Raw genomic sequence first — 18,490 nt, 5'->3', positions numbered from 1 at the left:
AATTTCTTCTCAGCCCCAATCTCTGGTCTTCTCCCCATATCCCTTCAAGAGGACCAAGAATCTATCGACCTCTGTCTTAAATGTATTTAAAGACAGTCTCCACAGCTGCATGTGACAATGAATTCCATAGGTTTATCACTCTCTGGCTAAAGAAATTCCTCCTCATTTCCATTCTTAAAAGACACTCCTCTATTCTGAGGCTGTGTCTAGTCTTAAACTCTCCCACCATAGAAAATATCCTCTCCACATCTACTCTATCATGGACTTAAACCATTCAATAGATTTCAATGAGGTAACCCCTCATTCTTCTGAATTCCAAACCCAGAGCATTCAAATGCTCTTCATATGATAAGCCATTCAACCTTGGAATCATTTTTGTGAACCTCCTTTGAACATAAAAAGAATTGATCCTATCACAGACCCTTGTGGAATACTACTAGCACCATCGGCCAACCAGAAATGGCTCCCTTCATTCCTACTCTTTAGCTCCTACCAATCTTTCCTGTAATATCATGGGTTTGTAATTGTTAAGCAGCCTCATGTGTGGCACCTTGTCAAAGGCCTTCTGAAAATCCAGTACACAACAACAACCAATTCTCCTCTGTTATTTCCTCAAAGAATTCCAACAGATTTATCAGGCAAGATTTTCCTTAAGGAAACTATACTGACTACGGCCTATTTTGTGCCTTTAAGTACCCTGAGATCTCATCCTTAATAATTGACTCAAACACCTTCCCAACCTCTGAGGTCAGACTAACTGGCCTATAGTTTCCCTTCTTCTCCTTCTCTCCCTTCTTGAAGAATGGAGTGACATTTACAATTTTTCAATCTTCTGGAACCATTCCAAGATCTAGTGATTCTTGAAGGTTCATTACTGATGCCTCCACAATCTCGTCAGCCACCTCTTTCAGAACCCTGGGGTGTACACCATCTGGGCCAGGTGACTTATCTCCCTTCAGACCTCTTAGTTTCCCAAGATCTAATTCTGATAACTTCACACACTTCATGACTCCTTTCACCTGGAACTTCCATCATACTGCTAGTGTCTTCCACAGTGAAGACTGATGAAAAATACTTATTCAGTTCATTTGCTATTTCCTTGTCCTTCATTACTACCTCCTCAGCATCATTTACATGTGGTCCAATATCCACATTTGCCTCCCTTTTATTCTTTATGTATCTTAAGAAACCTTTGGTATCATGCTAGCTTCCTTTCATATTCCATCTTTACCTTCTTAATGACCTTTTTAATATTTCAATACAGGTAACTGTGAGGTGATGCATGTTGTAAAGTGAAAACAGTATAGGACTTGGATTGTGAATGACAGGACATGAGAGAGTGTAACACAGTGAGCTAGGTGTACAATGTCTTGTGTATGTTACTCAAAATGGCTTCTTTGGTTTGTTACAAGCAGGAATGCTTCTTTGTCAGATAAGTGTTTCTCTCGCCGTTGTTTCGCTTTAGAATGGCTGATATGGTAATTGTATTCATTTGTTAATCAATGGGGAATGTTATTGTGTCTTGTGATGCTGGGAACTTGGGGGAGGGGTTTTCGCGGGCTTTTTTGGTGTGAGGGAGAGGCCGAGGAAGACGCCGAGGAAGGTGGACGTGTGCTGGACTTCCCACCAATCGCTGCCTCTTCTCCTCCTCCAAGCCTGGCCACTCCTCTAACATCAAAGACGTATGCTCGATCCAGGTCTCATAGTCCACCTCCCCATCTGGAGTAGGCTTGGCTCCGGAGAACACCCCCAGCTTCAGCCGTGGCCTCTCGGCCACCCCCACCAGGGAGTTAAGTGCGGCTGCCAGCTCCAAGGCTTCCACCCTACCTGGGGAGCGGGGCTTAGTCACGACTCCCTCCTCCCACCTCCCTTTACTAGTGCCAGGCACCTCTCTGGGGTCCACCGGGGTGGTCCCAGGTGCGACGGCGTGGCGGTCGGATGGGTCGATTGGTTCGTTGATTGAGCTCCAACGAGTGCACTAAACAGACTGAACTTTGATAAGTTGGCACCTTTTGTTTTTTTCCTTATATATATATTGTATTGCCTACTACTCTTTTAATTTTAGTAAACTCTTTAAAGTGTATTTCATAACGGTATTTGTTGTGGATTTGATACTGTTGGCGAGCGCGAGGCATAAACTCGATTCTCACAGCACCTGCGTGTACGGGAGGTGGGTTGGTGAGTTGCTGGATCCCCTTTTTCCCCTAGACATATACCAACCTGTGGGTAAGTGTTACATTTGTGGGGTGCTCGTCCCGGATTGGATTGTCAGGGGCTGTGGAATCGCGCAGGCAGCAGAGAGGAATGGACAGAGATAAGATTTTTTGTTGGTGCGAATTTGAAGGTGTACTGGTGCAGTACGCATGCGTAGTGAGCGGAGTGGATTTTCGAGTTTCGGGAGACGCTATAGTGCGGGGGTTAAGTTCGGTGAAGGGTATTGGGCAGGTAGAATTGGTAGCTAGACGGTGTGGTAAAGAGGTAGAGTCCAGCTGGGTGTTGGTTCATACGAGTGCTGAAGTCAGGACGGTGGAACTGCCGGTGACGGTCAGTGTACCAGGGGAGGAGGGGCTGTGGGGGCTCCACTCCTTCTACAAGGATGACGCTGAGGAGACATCGGAGGAGGAGCTAGAGCTAGAGGTGGACCCCAGAGAGGTGCCTGGCACTAGTAAAGGGAGGTGGGAGGAGGGAGTCGTGACTAAGCCCCGCTCCCCAGGTAGGGTGGAAGCCTCGGAGCTGGCAGCCGCACTTAACTCCCTGGTGGGGGTGGCCAAGAGGCCACGGCTGAAGCTGGTGGTGTTCTCCGGAGCCAAGCCTACTCCAGATGGGGAGGTGGACTATGAGACCTGGATCGAGCATACGTCTTTGATGTTAGAGGAGTGGCCAGGCTTGGAGGAGGAGAAGAGGCAGCGATTGGTGGGAAGTTTGAGGGGTTTAGCAGCCGAAACCGTCCGGGAGTTGAAAGCTGAGAAGCCTGGGGCCTCAGTGGAGGACTGCCTAGAAGTTTTGGAGGGAGCCTTTGGGTTGTCAGGGGAACCCTGGCTGCTTTTAGCAGAGTTCCAATGCCTGGAACAATGGAGAGGGGAAAAGCTCTCCTAGTACATATTTAGGATGGAGGGGATGCTCTCGGGGCTGCGGTGCCGGGGGGTAGTGATGGCGACTGACGTGGCTAGCGTGAGGATGAGTCAGCTATTCAGTGGCTCTCTGGAGGAAGACAAGGTGGGTTGGACTATCCGGCAGGCTTATAGGAAAGGTCTCCCTCCATCGTTCGGGCAACTGATTAGAGAGGTGCGAGAGGAAGAGAGAGCGTTGGGGCGGAAAAGGGGCGCGGGCCTACGGGAGCGATCCTCGGCAATACAGGAAGTGGTGGCTGGGTGGAGGAATATCAACCCCCTGGGGAGTAGGGAACCCCCTTTGGAGGGGAGGGACAGGGGAGGTACCTACTCTCAGGGGCGATCAGTGCAGTGGATTGGGAGCGGGAGCCGTCCTGGGAGAGGAGGGGCGGCAGGCAACGTGTGCTTTAACTGTGGGAAAGAGGGGCATTTCAGGCGGGACCGTGGAAGGCCGAGGGTGTGCTATAGCTGTGGAGAGGAGGGACACTTTAGGTGGGATTGTGAGAGACAAGGAGTCCCACGGAGGACAAGCCCCCCTGCGACTAAGAAGGGAGAGGTGTCGGGAAACTTAGGAGAGGCTCAGTGAGGGAACGGACTGGAGTCTCTGGAGGAACACATTTCAAGAGATCCGGCCTCTATTCCGGATGGGCTGGTAGGACCCCATGCCAGTGTGGGTCTACGGATAGAGGGAGTTTACGCAAAAGCCGTTCTTGATATGGGATCGCAGGTGATCTTATTGTACCGGTCTTTCTACAATCAATATCTAAAGCATTTGCCCATAACCCCATTTGACGCCCTGCAGATTTGGGGTGTGAGCGAGGGTGACTATCGGTGAGATTGGAGTTCTCGGAGGGCGATGTGGGAGTGTCGGAATCTATTGAGACGTTGGTGTTGGTGTGTCCTGACCCGGTGGAAACCGGTGGTGCTGCCCTCCTGGTGGGGACTAACTCCCCCGTTTTGCGACTGCTCCTGGGAGCTTGTAAGGAGAAAGGGGGGGAAGACTTTCTGGAGACCCTCTCGGTGCATCCAGTGTTTCGAGCAGTGTTCGCAGAAGGGGTTGCCTCCCAAGGGCTGGACCCGGAGAGTAAACGAGGGATGGTGTGGTGTACGCAGGCGAGGCCCAAGGTGATCCGACCCGGGGAGGTAGCACTAGTGATGGTGACCCCCAGATTCCCAGGAGTGCCGACGGGAGAAGCCCTGATAGTAGACGCCCCACACGATCTTGAAGGGGAGACACGATTTCCGGCGGGGTGATGAGGTGAGGCCTGGTGGTGAGGCCCGAAGTGCAGAGACCAGGGGTGGTACATGTGAGGCGTATAGCTACAAGTGTCAGGAACACCACGGCAAGAGAAATCACCTTTAAGAGGGGAATGCCGCTGGCACATCTGTTCCCGGTGACGGTAATGTCCAGCGCACCAGTGCGGACCCCTAACGGGGAGGGATCGGAGCATCGAAGGGAGCTGACCGCTGAAGCCTTTAACTTCGGGGATTCTCCAGTGTCGCTGGAGTGGAAACGCAGGCTAGTGGAGAAGATGCTGAAGATGGAAGCTGTTTTTTTCTCGGGGCGAGTTTGATGTTGGCTGCTCCAAAAGCACTTGCCACACCATCCGGGTGACGGAGGACACCCCGTTCCGAGAGAGATCCCGGCGGCTGGCTCCGGCAGATGTTGAGGACGTGCGACAGGACTTGTGCAAGTTGAAGGAGGCCGGAATCATAGCTGAGTATGAAGTCCTTATGCGTCCCCAATAGTGGTGGCACGGAAGAAGATTGGGCGAGTGCGCATGTGTGTTGACTACAGGACGTTGAATCGGCGAACTGTCCCTGATCAATATACTGTCCCAAGAGTCGAGGATGCGTTGGCCTGCCTGAGCGGTGCGAAGTGGTTCAGTGTGCTGGATTTAAGAAGTGGGTATTACCAGATCCCGATGAGTGCGGCCGATAAAGAGAAGACCGCTTTTATCTGCCTGCTGGGGTTCTTTCAGTTCGAATGCCCCAAGGCATATCGTGAGTTCCAGAGGCTCATGGAGAGAACTGTGGGGGATATGAATCTGTTAAAGGTGCTGGTGTACCTGGACGATTTGATAGTGTTTGGATCGACTTTGGAGGAACATGAGGAGAGGCTGTTGAAGGTGTTGGGCCGGCTTAATGAAGAAGGGTTGAAGCTTTCCCTGGACAAATGCCAGTTCTGCAAGTCGTCGGTTAACTACATTGGCCATATCATTTCGCGAGAGGGAGTGGCTACTGATCCAACCAAGATAGAGGCCGTGACCACCTGGCCGAGACCCCGGAAAGTGGGTGCTCTGCGCTCATTTTTGGGGTTCTGTGGGTATTACCGGCGATTTGTGAAAGGATACGACAAAGTGTGTCACCCGTTGACTCAGCTGTTGTGTGGCTATCCCCCGGTGGGGAAGAAGAGGACGGGGAACCAGAGGCAGGACGCTGGAGGATACTGGAACCCGGCGGAACCTTTTGGCTCGAGATGGGATGATCAATGTGAAGAGGCGTTCCGATCTTTGAAAAGGGCACTGACCCAGGCCCTGGTGTTGGCTTTTGCCGATCCCCAGAAGCCCTATGTGCTGCACACGGATGCCAGCCGAGAGGGTCTCAGGGCTGTTCTGTACCAGGAGCATGGCAAAGCATTGAGGCCGGTAGCCTTTGTCAGCCGAAGCTTGTCGCCATCGGAGAGAAACTATCCCAGTCACAAGTTGAAGTTCCTGGCACTGAAGTGGGCTGTGGTGGACAAGCTGGGCGATTACTTGTACAGAGCCAAGTTTGAGGTGAGAACGGATAACAATCCCCTCACTTATATTTTGACTTCGGCGAAGCTGGATGCCAGCCTGAGGTACCCCTCCAGAAGCAAGAATGTCGATGCGGATGCGTTGTCTCGTTGGGAGCCGGGGGAACAGGAAAGGGATGAGGAGTGGGAGAGTGTCCCTGCCCCTGGAGTGAAGGCGATGTGTCAGTTTGCTATCACCATGAAGGAAGAGGGAAGAGGGAGGCTGGAACGAGCCGTGGACCATTTGGGGGTTTTTAACGACTCCATACCCCTAGTTTACTGTGATCTGACCGCACTGCGGACTAAATGGTTGCCGGAACTGAGTCCGGGGGAAGTGGCAACTGCTCAGCAAAATGACCCGGGCATTGGCACAGTGTGGAGAGCGGTCGAGAAGGGGGATGGGGCGTTGGCTGAGAAGGCAAAACACCCATACGTGCCTCTGTTGTTGAAGGAGTGGTCTCAGTTGGAGTTAAAGAACAAAATCTTGTACCGGGTAACGGCGCCTCCGGACCAACCCCGCTGTTGGCAACTGGTCCTGCCGAAGGAGTATCGGCAGGCTGTACTCCAGGCCTTACATGATGATTCTGGACACTTGGGGGTGGAAAAGACATATGGATTACTCGAAGACCGGTTCTACTGGCCCCGGATGAGGGGGGACGTCGAAGAATACTGTAGGGGATGCCGTCGTTGCATCCGGAGGAAGACCCTGCCAGCGTCGGCGGCTCCACTGTCGCACTTGCAGAGTGCGGGACCTCTGGACTTGGTATGTATGGATTTCCTGTCGATTGAGCCTGACACCAGCAACACCGCGAATGTCTTAGTCATCACCGATCATTACACTCGCTATGCTCAGGCATTTCCCACCAAGGATCAGAAGGCGACGACGGTGACGAAGGTGTTATGGGAGAAGTATTTTGTGCATTACGGCCTTCCCAGGTGAATCCATAGTGATCAGGGGCGGGACTTTGAGAGCCGCCTTATCCATGAATTACTGACTATGCTTGGGGTTGAGAAATCCAGGACTACCCCTTATCACCCACAGGGAGATCCTCAGCCAGAGAGATTCAACAGGACCCTGTTGGATATGCTCGGGATGCTGGAGATTGGGCAGAAAAGCAGGTGGAGTCGTCATATTGGACAATTGGTTCACTGTTACAATTGTACTCGCAATGATGCTATAGGGTATTCGCCCTATTATCTGATGTTCTGGCGGGAAGCGAGGTTGCCCATTGACGTGTGTTTTGGGGGTGGAATGGGTGAATTACCCGGGAATTCCCACCTAAAGTATGTGTCCGACATGAAGAGGGAGTTACAGCGGGCGTACGAATTGGCCGAGGCGGCGGCTACCAAACAAAATCAGCGGAATAAGATGCGGTATGATCGAAAGGTGAAGTTTGTCCAATTATTGCCGGGCAACCGGGTCCTTTTACAGAATTTGGGACTCCCTGGTAAGCACAAGTTGGCAGATCGATGGGCGGCCAGCCCCTATGTAATAGAGAGCCAGATGCCGAACCTGCCCGTTTACCGGGTGAAACCTGAGGATGGAAAAGGGCCTGTCAAGGTACTCCATCGGAATCACCTGCTGCCACTGGGTCAAGCGGTGCAGGTGGATAAGGAGCCCGAGTGGGAGGTTACGCCTAGTACAAGGACTCTGCGAGGGCGCGGAGAACGGGAAGAGCCCGCTGCTGAAAAGCAGGGACGGGTCCCTCACTCGGGAATGGCTACCGATTTGGAAGAGGACGACTCAGATGAGCGGGCCCTGTTCCCATTCGCTGGTGCTCCAGTACCAGGAGAGGAGGCTCCTGGCCTTTCCCATACTGAATTGGGTGAGAGGAGGGAAGGTCTTGAGGGTCAGATGGAGAGGCAGCCAACATTGGGGGGAGAGAGGGTGGAACCCGAGCGTGAGCCAGAGGGATCTCAGATGAGGGAGGACCCCTGTGAGGAAGGGGGTGTGGGTCTGTCAGGTAGATATGGGGTGTCCGAGACAGTGGGTTCGCAGGTGACGAGGGAGCCCAGTGGGGCAGAAGGGGTATGGAGATCTCAGAGGATTAGGCGCCCCCCGGAGCAGTTGACATATGTGGTACTGGGAGAACCGAGTGTGATTTCTACTGCTCTGGGTAGTTATGTCACTGCTTTCTGCACCTGGGTTGGGTTTTGTGTGTTGCAAGCAGCTCTGGGGAACTCTAGTAATGCCATGAGGGCATGACATTTGCTGCTGGGGAGAGAATGTTCAATGTCCTGTGTATGTTACTCAAAATGGCTTCTTTGGTTTGTTATGAGCAGGAATGCTTCTTTGTCGGATAAGTGTTTCTCTCGCCGTTGTTTCGCTTTAGAATGGCTGATATGGTAATTGTATTCATTTGTTAATCAATGGGGAATGTTATTGTGTCTTGTGATGCTGGGAACTTGGGGGGGTTTCGCGGGTTTTTGGTGTGAGGGAGAGGCCGAGGAAGACGCCGAGGAAGGTGGACGTGTGCTGGACTGCTCGTAAGACCACCGGGGTGGTCCCAGGTGCGACGGCCGGATGGGTCGATTGGTTCGTTGATTGAGCTCCAACGAGTGCACTAAACAGACTGAACTTTGATAAGTTGGCGCCTTTTGTTTTTTTCCTTATATATATATATATTGTATTGCCTACTACTCTTTTAATTTTGGTAAACTCTTTAAAGTGTATTTCATAACGGTATTTGTTGTGGGTTTGACACTGTTGGCGGGCGCGAGGCATAAACTCGATTCCCACAGCACCTGCGTGTATGGGAGGTGGGTTGGTGAGTTGCTGGAACTCCGTTTTCCCTTGACATATACCAGCCTTTTGGGTAAGTGTTACATAGGACTACAAGTTTTTTGAAAGTAGCATCACAGATACACAGTGTGCTGAAAAATGCTTTTAACACAGTGGCCTTCATCAGTCAGGTCATTAGGTAAAGGAGTTGGGAGATTATTTTGAAGTTGCATAAGTTGTTGGTGAGTCCACAATTGAAATACAGTGTATAGTTTAAGTCACTCTTTCATAGGAACAATGGGCTTAAATGCAGGAAATTTTTACAAGGATGTTGCCAAGTCCAGAGTGCCTGAGTTATACAGAGTGATAAGCCAGGCTAGGTCCTCATGACTTGAAGACTGAGGTGCCACCTCAGAAAAATGTTTAAAATTACGAGAGACATAGATAGGGTGGATATAGCAGTCTTTTCCCCAGGGGAGGGGAGTCAGGAAATGGGTTATAGTATTAGATTGAGGCGGAAATATTTAAAAGGGATCAGAGGGGCAACTTTTTCATACAAGGAGTGGAAAGTATATGGAACATGCTACCAGAGGAAATGATTGAAGTGATTAAAACAGGTACAATTGTATCACTTAAGAAGCACTTGAATAGATACACAGAGGGTTGTCTTGAAGGGGGGGGGGGGGGGTGAAATTCAGACTAGCTTGGTAAGCACCAATAGTTAACACAGGCCAAGTGGTCTGTAGCTGGACTGTATTACTCTTAAACTCTATGATTCTATTTCTCCAAACCATTCCCATCCATGAACCTATTATGTAATTTTTAAATGTTGTCAATGTTTCTATGTACCTCAACTGCTTCCTCTGGAATTGCATCCAATTTCTTGTCTGTTCTCTGGGTGAAAATGTTGCCCCTTAGGTTCCTTATTAAACCCCTCTCCACTGTCCTTATACATATGCCCTCTAATCCCTGGGAAGAAGAATGTGTGCATTTACCCTATTCATCTCCTGCATAATTTTATATATCTCTGCAAATTTCCCTCATGCTCCAATGAGGAAAGTTCATAGAATCACAGAGATGTATGGCAGGTAAAATGGTCCTTTGGTCCAAAGTGACAAAGGTGTATATTCATGCTAATCCTATTTCCCAGCTCTTGCTCCATATTCCTCTAAACTCTTGTCATCCACATACTTTAATTTCTCTAATGTACCTGCTTCAACCGCTTTCTCTGACAGTTAGTTCCATATACTGTATCTATGATTGTGTAAAAAAGTTGTCCTTCAGGTTCTTACTAAAACTTTTACCTAACAAAAAAACTTAAAACCATGTCTTCTAGGTTTCATTTCCCCAACCCTAGAAAGAAAGACCACTGACCCTATCTATGCCCTTCAATTTATACATTTCTATGAGATATCACCTCAGTTTCCTATGCTCCTCAGAGCCCAGCTGGTCTAACCTCTCTGTGTAATCTTTTTTTGCTCTCTTTCCAGTTTAATCACATCTTTCCCAAAACAGAATAATCAAAACTGATCTGAATATTATAAGTCCACCAACATCTCACACAATTAAACCATAACCTCCAAAGCTCCATATTCATTGCCCTGATAATAAAGGCCAACATGTCAAAAGACTTCTTCACAACCACAAATACCATTGTTTCCACTATGAGGAAATTATGCAGAGTACTTATAGGGCCCTCTGTTCTTCAACAGTACTCAGGGCCCTTCTGTTCAATGTTACAGTCCTATCTTCATTTGTCCTTTCAAAATGTAACGCTTCACACAAATTCCACTTACCATTCTTCAGCACACCTACCCAGCCAGTCAATATCCTGTTGCCTTTCTGGACCCTTCTCTTCACTGCCTACACCATCTATTTTAATGTCATCTGCAAACTTACCAACTACTCCTCATATACTCCCATTCAAATCATTGATATAGTTTACATACAACAATGGGCTCAGCACCTATCCCTGGGGCACATCTCTAGTCACAGACTTCCAGACTGACTAACACATGTCCACCATCATCTTCTGTTTCCTACTGCCATCTAACTTTTATATCCAATCTGCTAGTTCTCCTTGGATGCCATGACAGCTAGCCTTCCAGAGCAGTCCGATGTACCTTTCCAAATACACATATATTACATCTCTTACCCTCCCCTCACCAACCTTCATCAAAAAAAATCTTAATCAAATTCATAACAAAAGATTACCATGCTGGCTACTCCTAATCAAACCCGGCCTTTCCAAATTTAATCATATTTTTCCCTCAGAATGCTTTTCAACATCTTATCTGCTGCAGATGCTAGGCTCACAGCTAGGCTCAGTTTGTCCCACTGAAGCAAGGAAAAAATGGTAGGAAAAGGGAACGGTGGCTGACAAAACATGTGAGGCAACTCATCAAGAGGAAAAAGGAAGCATATGTTAGATATAAGAAGCAGGAAGTAGGAGGGGCTTATGAGAAATATAGGGTAGTCAGGAAGGAGTTAAAGAAAGGACTTAGGAGAGCTCAAAGGGGGCATGAGAAGGCCTTGGCATGTAGGATTAAGGAGAACACCAAGGCCTTCTATGCATATGTGAAGAATAGGAGGATGACGAGAATGAAGGTGGGACCGCTAAAGGATAAAGAGGGCAACATGTGCCTGGAGGCAGAGGAGGTTGGGGAGGTCCTAAATGAATATTTTGCTTCAGTATTCACAAGTGAAAAGGATCTTGATCAGGATGAGGTCGAAGTAGAGCAGGCCTGTGTTCTGGACAATGTGGAGATTAAGGAAGAAAAGGTGCTGGATCTTCTTAAAAACATTAAAATTGATAAATCTCCAGGGCCGGATATGATACACCCGAGGTTGTTGTGAGAATTGAGAGAAAAGATCGCAGAAGCATTAGCTATGATCTTTGAATCCTCTTTGGCTGCAGGGGAAGTGCCGGAGGACTGGAGAATGGCAAATGTAGTTCCCTTGTTTAAAAAAGGTAATAGGGAGAAACCTGGGAACTATAGACTGGTGAGTCTTATGTCGGTAGTCTGCAAACTACTGGAAAAGATTCTTAAGGATAGGATCTACGAGCATTTGGAGAAGTACAGTCTACTCATGGATAGTCAATATGGCTTTGTGAAGGGAAGATCATGCCTCATGAGCCTGATTGAGTTTTTTGAAGAGGTAACAAAAGAAATTGATGAGGGTAGAGCAGTGGATGTGGTCTACATGGACTTTAGCAAAGTATTTGATAAGGTCCCTCATGAGAGACTCATCCAGAAAGTCATGAGGCATGGGATAAGTGAAACCTTAGCTGTTTGGATAAAAAATTGGCTTAAAGGAAGAAAGCAGAGGGTAGTTGTGGAAGGAAAGTATTCTGCCTGGAGGTCGGTGACTAGTGGAGTGCCGCAGGGATCTGTCCTGGGACCCCTGCTATTTGTGATTTTTATAAATGACCTGGATGTAGAGGCGGAAGGATGGGTGAGTAAGTTTGCGGATGACACGAAGATTGGAGGAATTGTGGGTGGAGCTGCAGGTTGTCGAAGGTTACAAGACAATATAGATAGGCTGCAGAGTTGGGCAGAAAAATGGCAGATGGAGTTCAATCCGGATAAGTGTGAGGTGATGCAATTTGGAAGGACAAACCAGAAGACTGAATACAGGATTAATGGTCTGTTACTTAAGAGTGTAGATGAACAAAGGGACCTTGGGGTTTAAATCCATACATCTCTCAAGGTCACTGCACAAGTTGATAGGGTAGTTAAGAAGGCCTATGGGTTGCTAGGCTTCATTAACAGGGGGATTGAGTTCAAGAGTAGAGAGGTCATGTTGCAACTCTACAAATCTCTGGTGAGACCGCACTTAGAGTATTGTGTTCAATTCTGGTCACTTCATTATAGGAAGGATGTGGAAGCTATTGAGAGGGTGTAGAGGAGATTTACCAGGATGTTGCCTGGATTGGAGAACAAGTCAAATGAAGCAAGGTTAGCAGAACTGGGACTTTTCTCTTTGGAGTGTAGAAGAATGAGAGGGGACTCGATAGAGGTCTACAAGATTATGAGAGGCATAGATAGGGTGGATAGTCAGTACCTGTTTCCCAGAGCACCAATAGCAAACACCAGAGGGCACAGGTACAAAATTAAGGGAGGGAAGTTTAGGGGGGACATCAGGGGTAAGGTTTTTACACAGAGGGTTGTGAGTGCCTGGAATTACTTGCCAGGGATGGTGGTGGAGGCTAAAACATTAGGGGTATTTAAGAACCTCTTGGACAGGTACATGGATGAAAGAAAAATGGAGGGTTATGGGGTAGTGTGGGTTTACTACTTTTTTTTAAGGATTATATGAGTTGGCACAACATGGTAGGCTGAAGGGCTGTAGTGTTCTATGGTTCTGTGGTTCTAAAGTTATCAGGTCTATATAAAATTACTATCATTACCTGCTCAACCTCTCAGTCCCTTGAGCCTCAGCAACAGTCTTGTAAATTGTCTCTGCACTTTTTTGATAGCATTGTTTGTGAAGCAGGGTGAACAAAAGTGAACACTGCATCCAACACGCAGAGGAAGGGGTCGATTAACAACATTCAAAAGACACTTGGATATGCATAAAGATAACCAAGATTTAGGAATTTACTCCAAATAGGGGCAAATGGGATGAATTTAGATAGGAATTGTGGTTAGCATGAAGGGCCAAGGGGTTCCAGTCCCGGAAATATCCTGGTAAATTTTCTCTGTTGTCTCATTGATATTTTTTCTTGTAGGTAGCTGACAAGAACTGCACACAATACTCCATATTTGGTCTCACCAATGTCAGCATAACATCCAGCTTCTGCACTCAATAGTCTGATTTATGAAGGCCAATGTGCCAAAACCTTTACAATCCAATCCAGCTGCGATGCCACTTCCAAGGAATTATGGATTTGTGTTCTGAGAAACCTCTGTTCTACTACACTCTTCATTGCTCTACCATTTACAGTGTAAGTCGTAACCAGATTTATCCTCTCAAGGAGCAACATTTCACAATTATCTGCTTAAAAGTTCTTCTGCCATTTTAAAGCCCATTTTTGCAGCACATCCAGATATCACTACAAGCTTTGATAGCCTGGGTGTCATCTACAAATTTGCTCTTACAGTTTACCACATTATTATGCAAGTCATTAATATAGATAACAAACCACAACACTTCCAGCAGTGATCCCGGTAACACAGCCCTCCAGTTAAGCAGGCAGCCATATGCTACCACTCCCTCACTTCTCCCATGAAGCAAATGTTGAATTTAATTTACTACTCCATCCTGAATGCCAAATGACTGAAACTTCTGGTCTAACCTCTCATATGGAACTTTGTTGCTAAAGCCCACATAGACAACATCCACGGCCTGTATTTCATCATTTCCCAGATAAATATCAATAAGATTGGTTAGTCATAACCTGCTATGCACAAAGCCATATTGACTACTCCTAATAAGGCCTTGTCTATACAAATGTTTACATATATCTTGTCCCTTAGAATGCCAATCAATAATTTCCCCACTACTGACATCCAGTTCACTACTTAGAGCAACAACGGAACAGCATTAGCTATCATTCAGTCCTCCAGCACCTTGCCTGTGGCTAAAGATGTTTTAAACACCCCTGGCAGAACACCTGCGGTTTTTACATTTGCTTCCCACAAGGTCCAAGGGGACACCTTGTCCGACCCTTGTGACTAATAGATAATAGATATACATAAAGACTTGGTCTCCGTAGCTATCTGTGGTATAGAATTCCACAGATTCACCACACACTAGCAAAAGAAATTCCTCCTCATCTCCATTCTACAAGGACATCCCTCTACTCTGAGGCCATGTCCTCTGGTCTTAGACTCGCCCAGCACAGGAAAAATCCTCCCCAAATCCATATCCACTCTATCAAGGCCTTTCATCATTCGATGGGCTTCAAAGAGGTCAAGCCTCATTCTTCTGGATTCCAGTGACTACAGGCCCAGAGCCATCAGATGCTCTTCATATGTTAAGCCATTCAATCCTGGAATTATTTTTGTGAACCTCCTTTGAAGCTTCCCCAGTTTCAGCATGTCTTTTGTTCCACCCCTGGCCTCAACGGAGTGCCTTACAAAATCTACAAGCAGTGCCCAAGGCTCCTTGTGCGATTCTGTTAGATCTAAAAGGTGATCTGGCGGAGAGGAAAGGTCGCTGCTCAATGAAGGCAAGCAGAGGGTGTCTGTATACCTAAAGAAGAGGATTCAAGCAAAATCGAGCAGCTTCTTATCATCTCACTGCTCAGTGTTGAAGAGAAGATCTTCTTCAAGATTGTGGTCCAACGTTTAACTGAGTTCCTCTTGAAGAATGGATACATAGACACCACAGTACAGAAGGGGGGAATCCCAGGAGTACCTGGATGCCTAGAGCACACAAGAGTGGTGACCCAGCTGATCCAGAAGGCAAGGAAAACTCTGGCTAGACCTAACTAATACCTATGAATCCATCCCACACAAGCTCGTTGAAACAGCACTGACAAACACCATGTTTCAGAGATGATCCGAAACCTCATTCTGGACTATTACAGCAACTTCAGGTTGAGAGTCTCCTCGGGGTCACTAACATCTGCCTGGCATCAGCTGGAGAAGGGCATAACCACTGGCTGCACAATCTCGGTGTCACTCTTCTCACTGGCCATGAACGTGAACGGAGGTGGAATGTAGAGACCCCATGTCTAGATCTGGCACTCAGCAGCCCCCCATAAGAACATTCATGGACAACCTGACGGTGATGGCAATACCCATCCCTGGGTGTAGATGGCTCATCTCAGGGGAAAGGATGAGCTTTAAACCAGCCAAGCCCAGGTCTCTGGTCCTGAAGAAGAGAAGAGTGGCCGACTGGTTCTGTTTTACCCTGGGAGTGATCCAGATTCCAACGGTGACAGAAAAAACAGTCAAGAGCCTAGGCAAGATCTTCAACAGTTCCCTGAAAGACATAGCCGAACTTTAACAAACCAGGAGCAACTTGATAACGTGGCTCACCGCGATTGACAAATTGGGGCTTCCAGGAAAATTCAAAGCCTGGATGTACCTACACAGAGTCTTGCCAAGGCTACTCTGGCCCCTTCTAGTCTGCAAGGTGCCAATGTCAACAGTGGAGGCTCTAGAGAAAACCATCAGTCAGTTTCTCTGGAGGTGGCTGGGGCTTCCCTGGACCTTGTATTCAACCAAGCTGCAGCTCCCCATCAGTGGCCTATCAGAGGAATTCAAAGTCACTCGAGCCAGGGAGGTTATGATGTACCGAGACTGCTCTGATGTTACCGTCGCTTCGCCAGGAATCCACGTAAAGACTGGAAGGAAGTGGCAGGCACAGGAAGCTGTTACCAGAGCGGAGGCTCGGCTGCAGCACAACATTTTGGTGGGCGCTGTGGCGGTGGGGCGGGCAGGACTGAGCTGTTTCCCAAACCACGCTACAACAAAACCCGTGGAAAGGAGAAGCATTGACTGGTTCAGGACGAGATACGAGCAGAAGCAGAGGAAGAATGATACTACAAGATGGTCGGTATGTACAAGCAAGGCGCCTGGACTAGATGGGAGCGTGCAGAACTGGGCGAGTTCACCTGGACAGAGCTCTGGAGAGCCGAACCATTGAGCATCCAGTTTCTCATCCAATCAGTCTGTGACGTTCTCCCAAGCCCGGCCAACCTGCACAAGTGGGGCATGGCAAACACTCCAGCATGCCAACTGTGCAAGAAGAGGGGCACTTTGGAGCATATCCTCAGTTACTGCCGGAAGGCATTGGGGGAAGGGCAATACCCCGGTGCCATGACCAAGACCTAAGGTCTATGGTGGATGTAATCAGCGCAGCGATTTAAGATAGCAAAAATCAGAATGCTCCCAAACAGTCCATCACCTTTATTAGAGCAGGGTGGAGAAGGCTCAACATCAGCCTAGCTCCTCGGGAGGGCTTCTTGCCACTGCACGAGACTGGCAGTTCCGAGTCAACCTAGGGAGGCAGCTCACATTCCCAGAGATCATTGCAGCCACTCCGCTCCGGCTGGACATGGTGTTAATATCGGAGTCTACAAAGCAAGTGGTCCTGCTGGAACTTACTGTCTCCTGGGAAGACCAGAGGCCAACGAGCGCAAGGGGGCTAAGTACACAGATCTTGTTGCAGAATGCTGGAGCAATGGCTGGACAGCTCGCTGTGAGCCAGTCAACGTTGGGTGCCGGGGCTTTGCTAGCCATTCATTACAGCAGACTCTTAAACACCTTGGAGTAAAAGGACTGCAGTGCAGAAGAGCCATCAAGAACATTCCGGAGGCTGCTGAAAAGGCCTCACGGTGGCTGTGGATCCTGAGGGGTGATCCATGGATTAGTGCGCCACTTGGACACAAGTTGGGGGCTGATCACCCCCGGCTGGGTCGACCGGGAGAGACCCGAAATATCCTACGACCCCGGGCTCATCACTGAATACATGTCCAAGTAGCACCAGAAGGTGTATTCTACAACTTGCAAAATAAGGAGCTCAAAACTGCTCACAACTCTCCAAGTGAGGCCTCACCAGTGCTTTATAAAGTCTCAGCATTATATCCTTGCTTTTATTTTCTAGTCCTATGAAAATGAATGCTAATATTGCATTTGTCTTCCTCACCACAGACTCAACCTGCAAATTAACCTTTAGGGAATCCAACAAAAGGACTCCCAAGTTCCTTGGCACCTCAGTTTTTTCGTATTTTCTCTCCATTTAGAAAATACCTAATCCATTCATTTCATTTACAAAAGTTCCTAACTGGATAAATAGATACTTTATTCATCCCCAAGGGGAAATTCAACATTTTTCCAGTGTCCCATACACTTATTGTAGCAAAACTAATTACATACAGTATTTAACTCAGTATAAATATGATATGCATCTAAAATCACCCTCCCAAAAAGCATTAATAAATAGCTTTTAAAAAGTTCTTAAATAGTTTACTAAAGTGCATTGAGTGGTAACTTAAGCTCAGTCCTAACCCCGGCACTTTAACATGTCTTGCCCCTGGTGGTTGAATTGTAGAGCCGAATGGCGTTGGGGAGTAATGATCTCTTCATCCTGTCTGAGGAGCATTGCATTGACAGCAACCTGCCGCTGTCCCAACACGTCCCAACACTATATTCCATCTTACATTTCTTTGCCCATTCTTCTAATCTGTTGAAGTCCTTTTGTAGCTTCTCTACTTCCTCAACAGGCACTCTTTCTTTCTTTCTTTCTTTCTTTTTTTTTCCCTTTCTTTCTTTCTTTCTTTCTTTCTTTCTTTCTTTCTTTCTTTCTTTCTTTCTTTCTTTCTTTCTTTCTTTCTTTCTTTCTTTCTTTCTTTCTTTTTTATATAGGGATGTTAGGGGGGAGGGGTTAAGGGGAGGGGGTAGGGTATATATATATTTTTTCTCTCTCATATATTTTCTTTTATTTCTGTAATTATTTGAAAACTCAATAAAAAAAGGTTTTAAAAAAACAGTACCTGTCCCTCCATGTATCTTCATATCGTCTGCAAATTTTGTAGCAAAGCCATCAATTCCATCATCCAAATCATTGACAGTTAACGTAAGAAGAATTGGTTCCAACACAGACCCCTGTGGAACACCACTAGTCACCAGCAGCCAGCCAGAAAAGGCTCTCTTTATTCCCACACTTTGCCTCCTGCCAATCAGCCACTGCTTTATCCATGCTAGAATCTTTCCTATAATACCATGGGCTCGCAGCCTCATGTATGGCACCTTATCAAAGGCTGTCTGAAAATCTAAGTACACAACATCACCCAATTCTCCTTTGTCTATCCTGCTTGTTATTTCCTCAGAGAATTCCAACAGATTTCCAAGGCAAGATTTTCCCTTGAGAAAACCATGCTGACTTTGGCCTATTTTATCATGTGCTTCCAAGTATCCAGAGACCTCA

The 18,490-nt window shown here is 47.6% G+C and overlaps 1 protein-coding gene across 2 annotated transcripts in view; it reads right to left on the bottom strand.

Annotated features, from left to right (window-relative positions):
* The window catches only part of LOC132398286 (probable G-protein coupled receptor 174), a 169,309-nt gene that overhangs the window by 65,158 nt on the left and 85,661 nt on the right, over positions 1-18,490 (bottom strand). The window lies entirely within an intron of this gene.

This window comes from Hypanus sabinus, chromosome 8 (assembly GCF_030144855.1).
Source record: "Hypanus sabinus isolate sHypSab1 chromosome 8, sHypSab1.hap1, whole genome shotgun sequence".
Classification (NCBI taxonomy): Eukaryota; Metazoa; Chordata; class Chondrichthyes; order Myliobatiformes; family Dasyatidae; genus Hypanus; species Hypanus sabinus.
The sequence above is the reverse complement of the archived record's forward strand: the minus strand, read 5'-3'. Positions and strand labels throughout refer to the sequence as shown.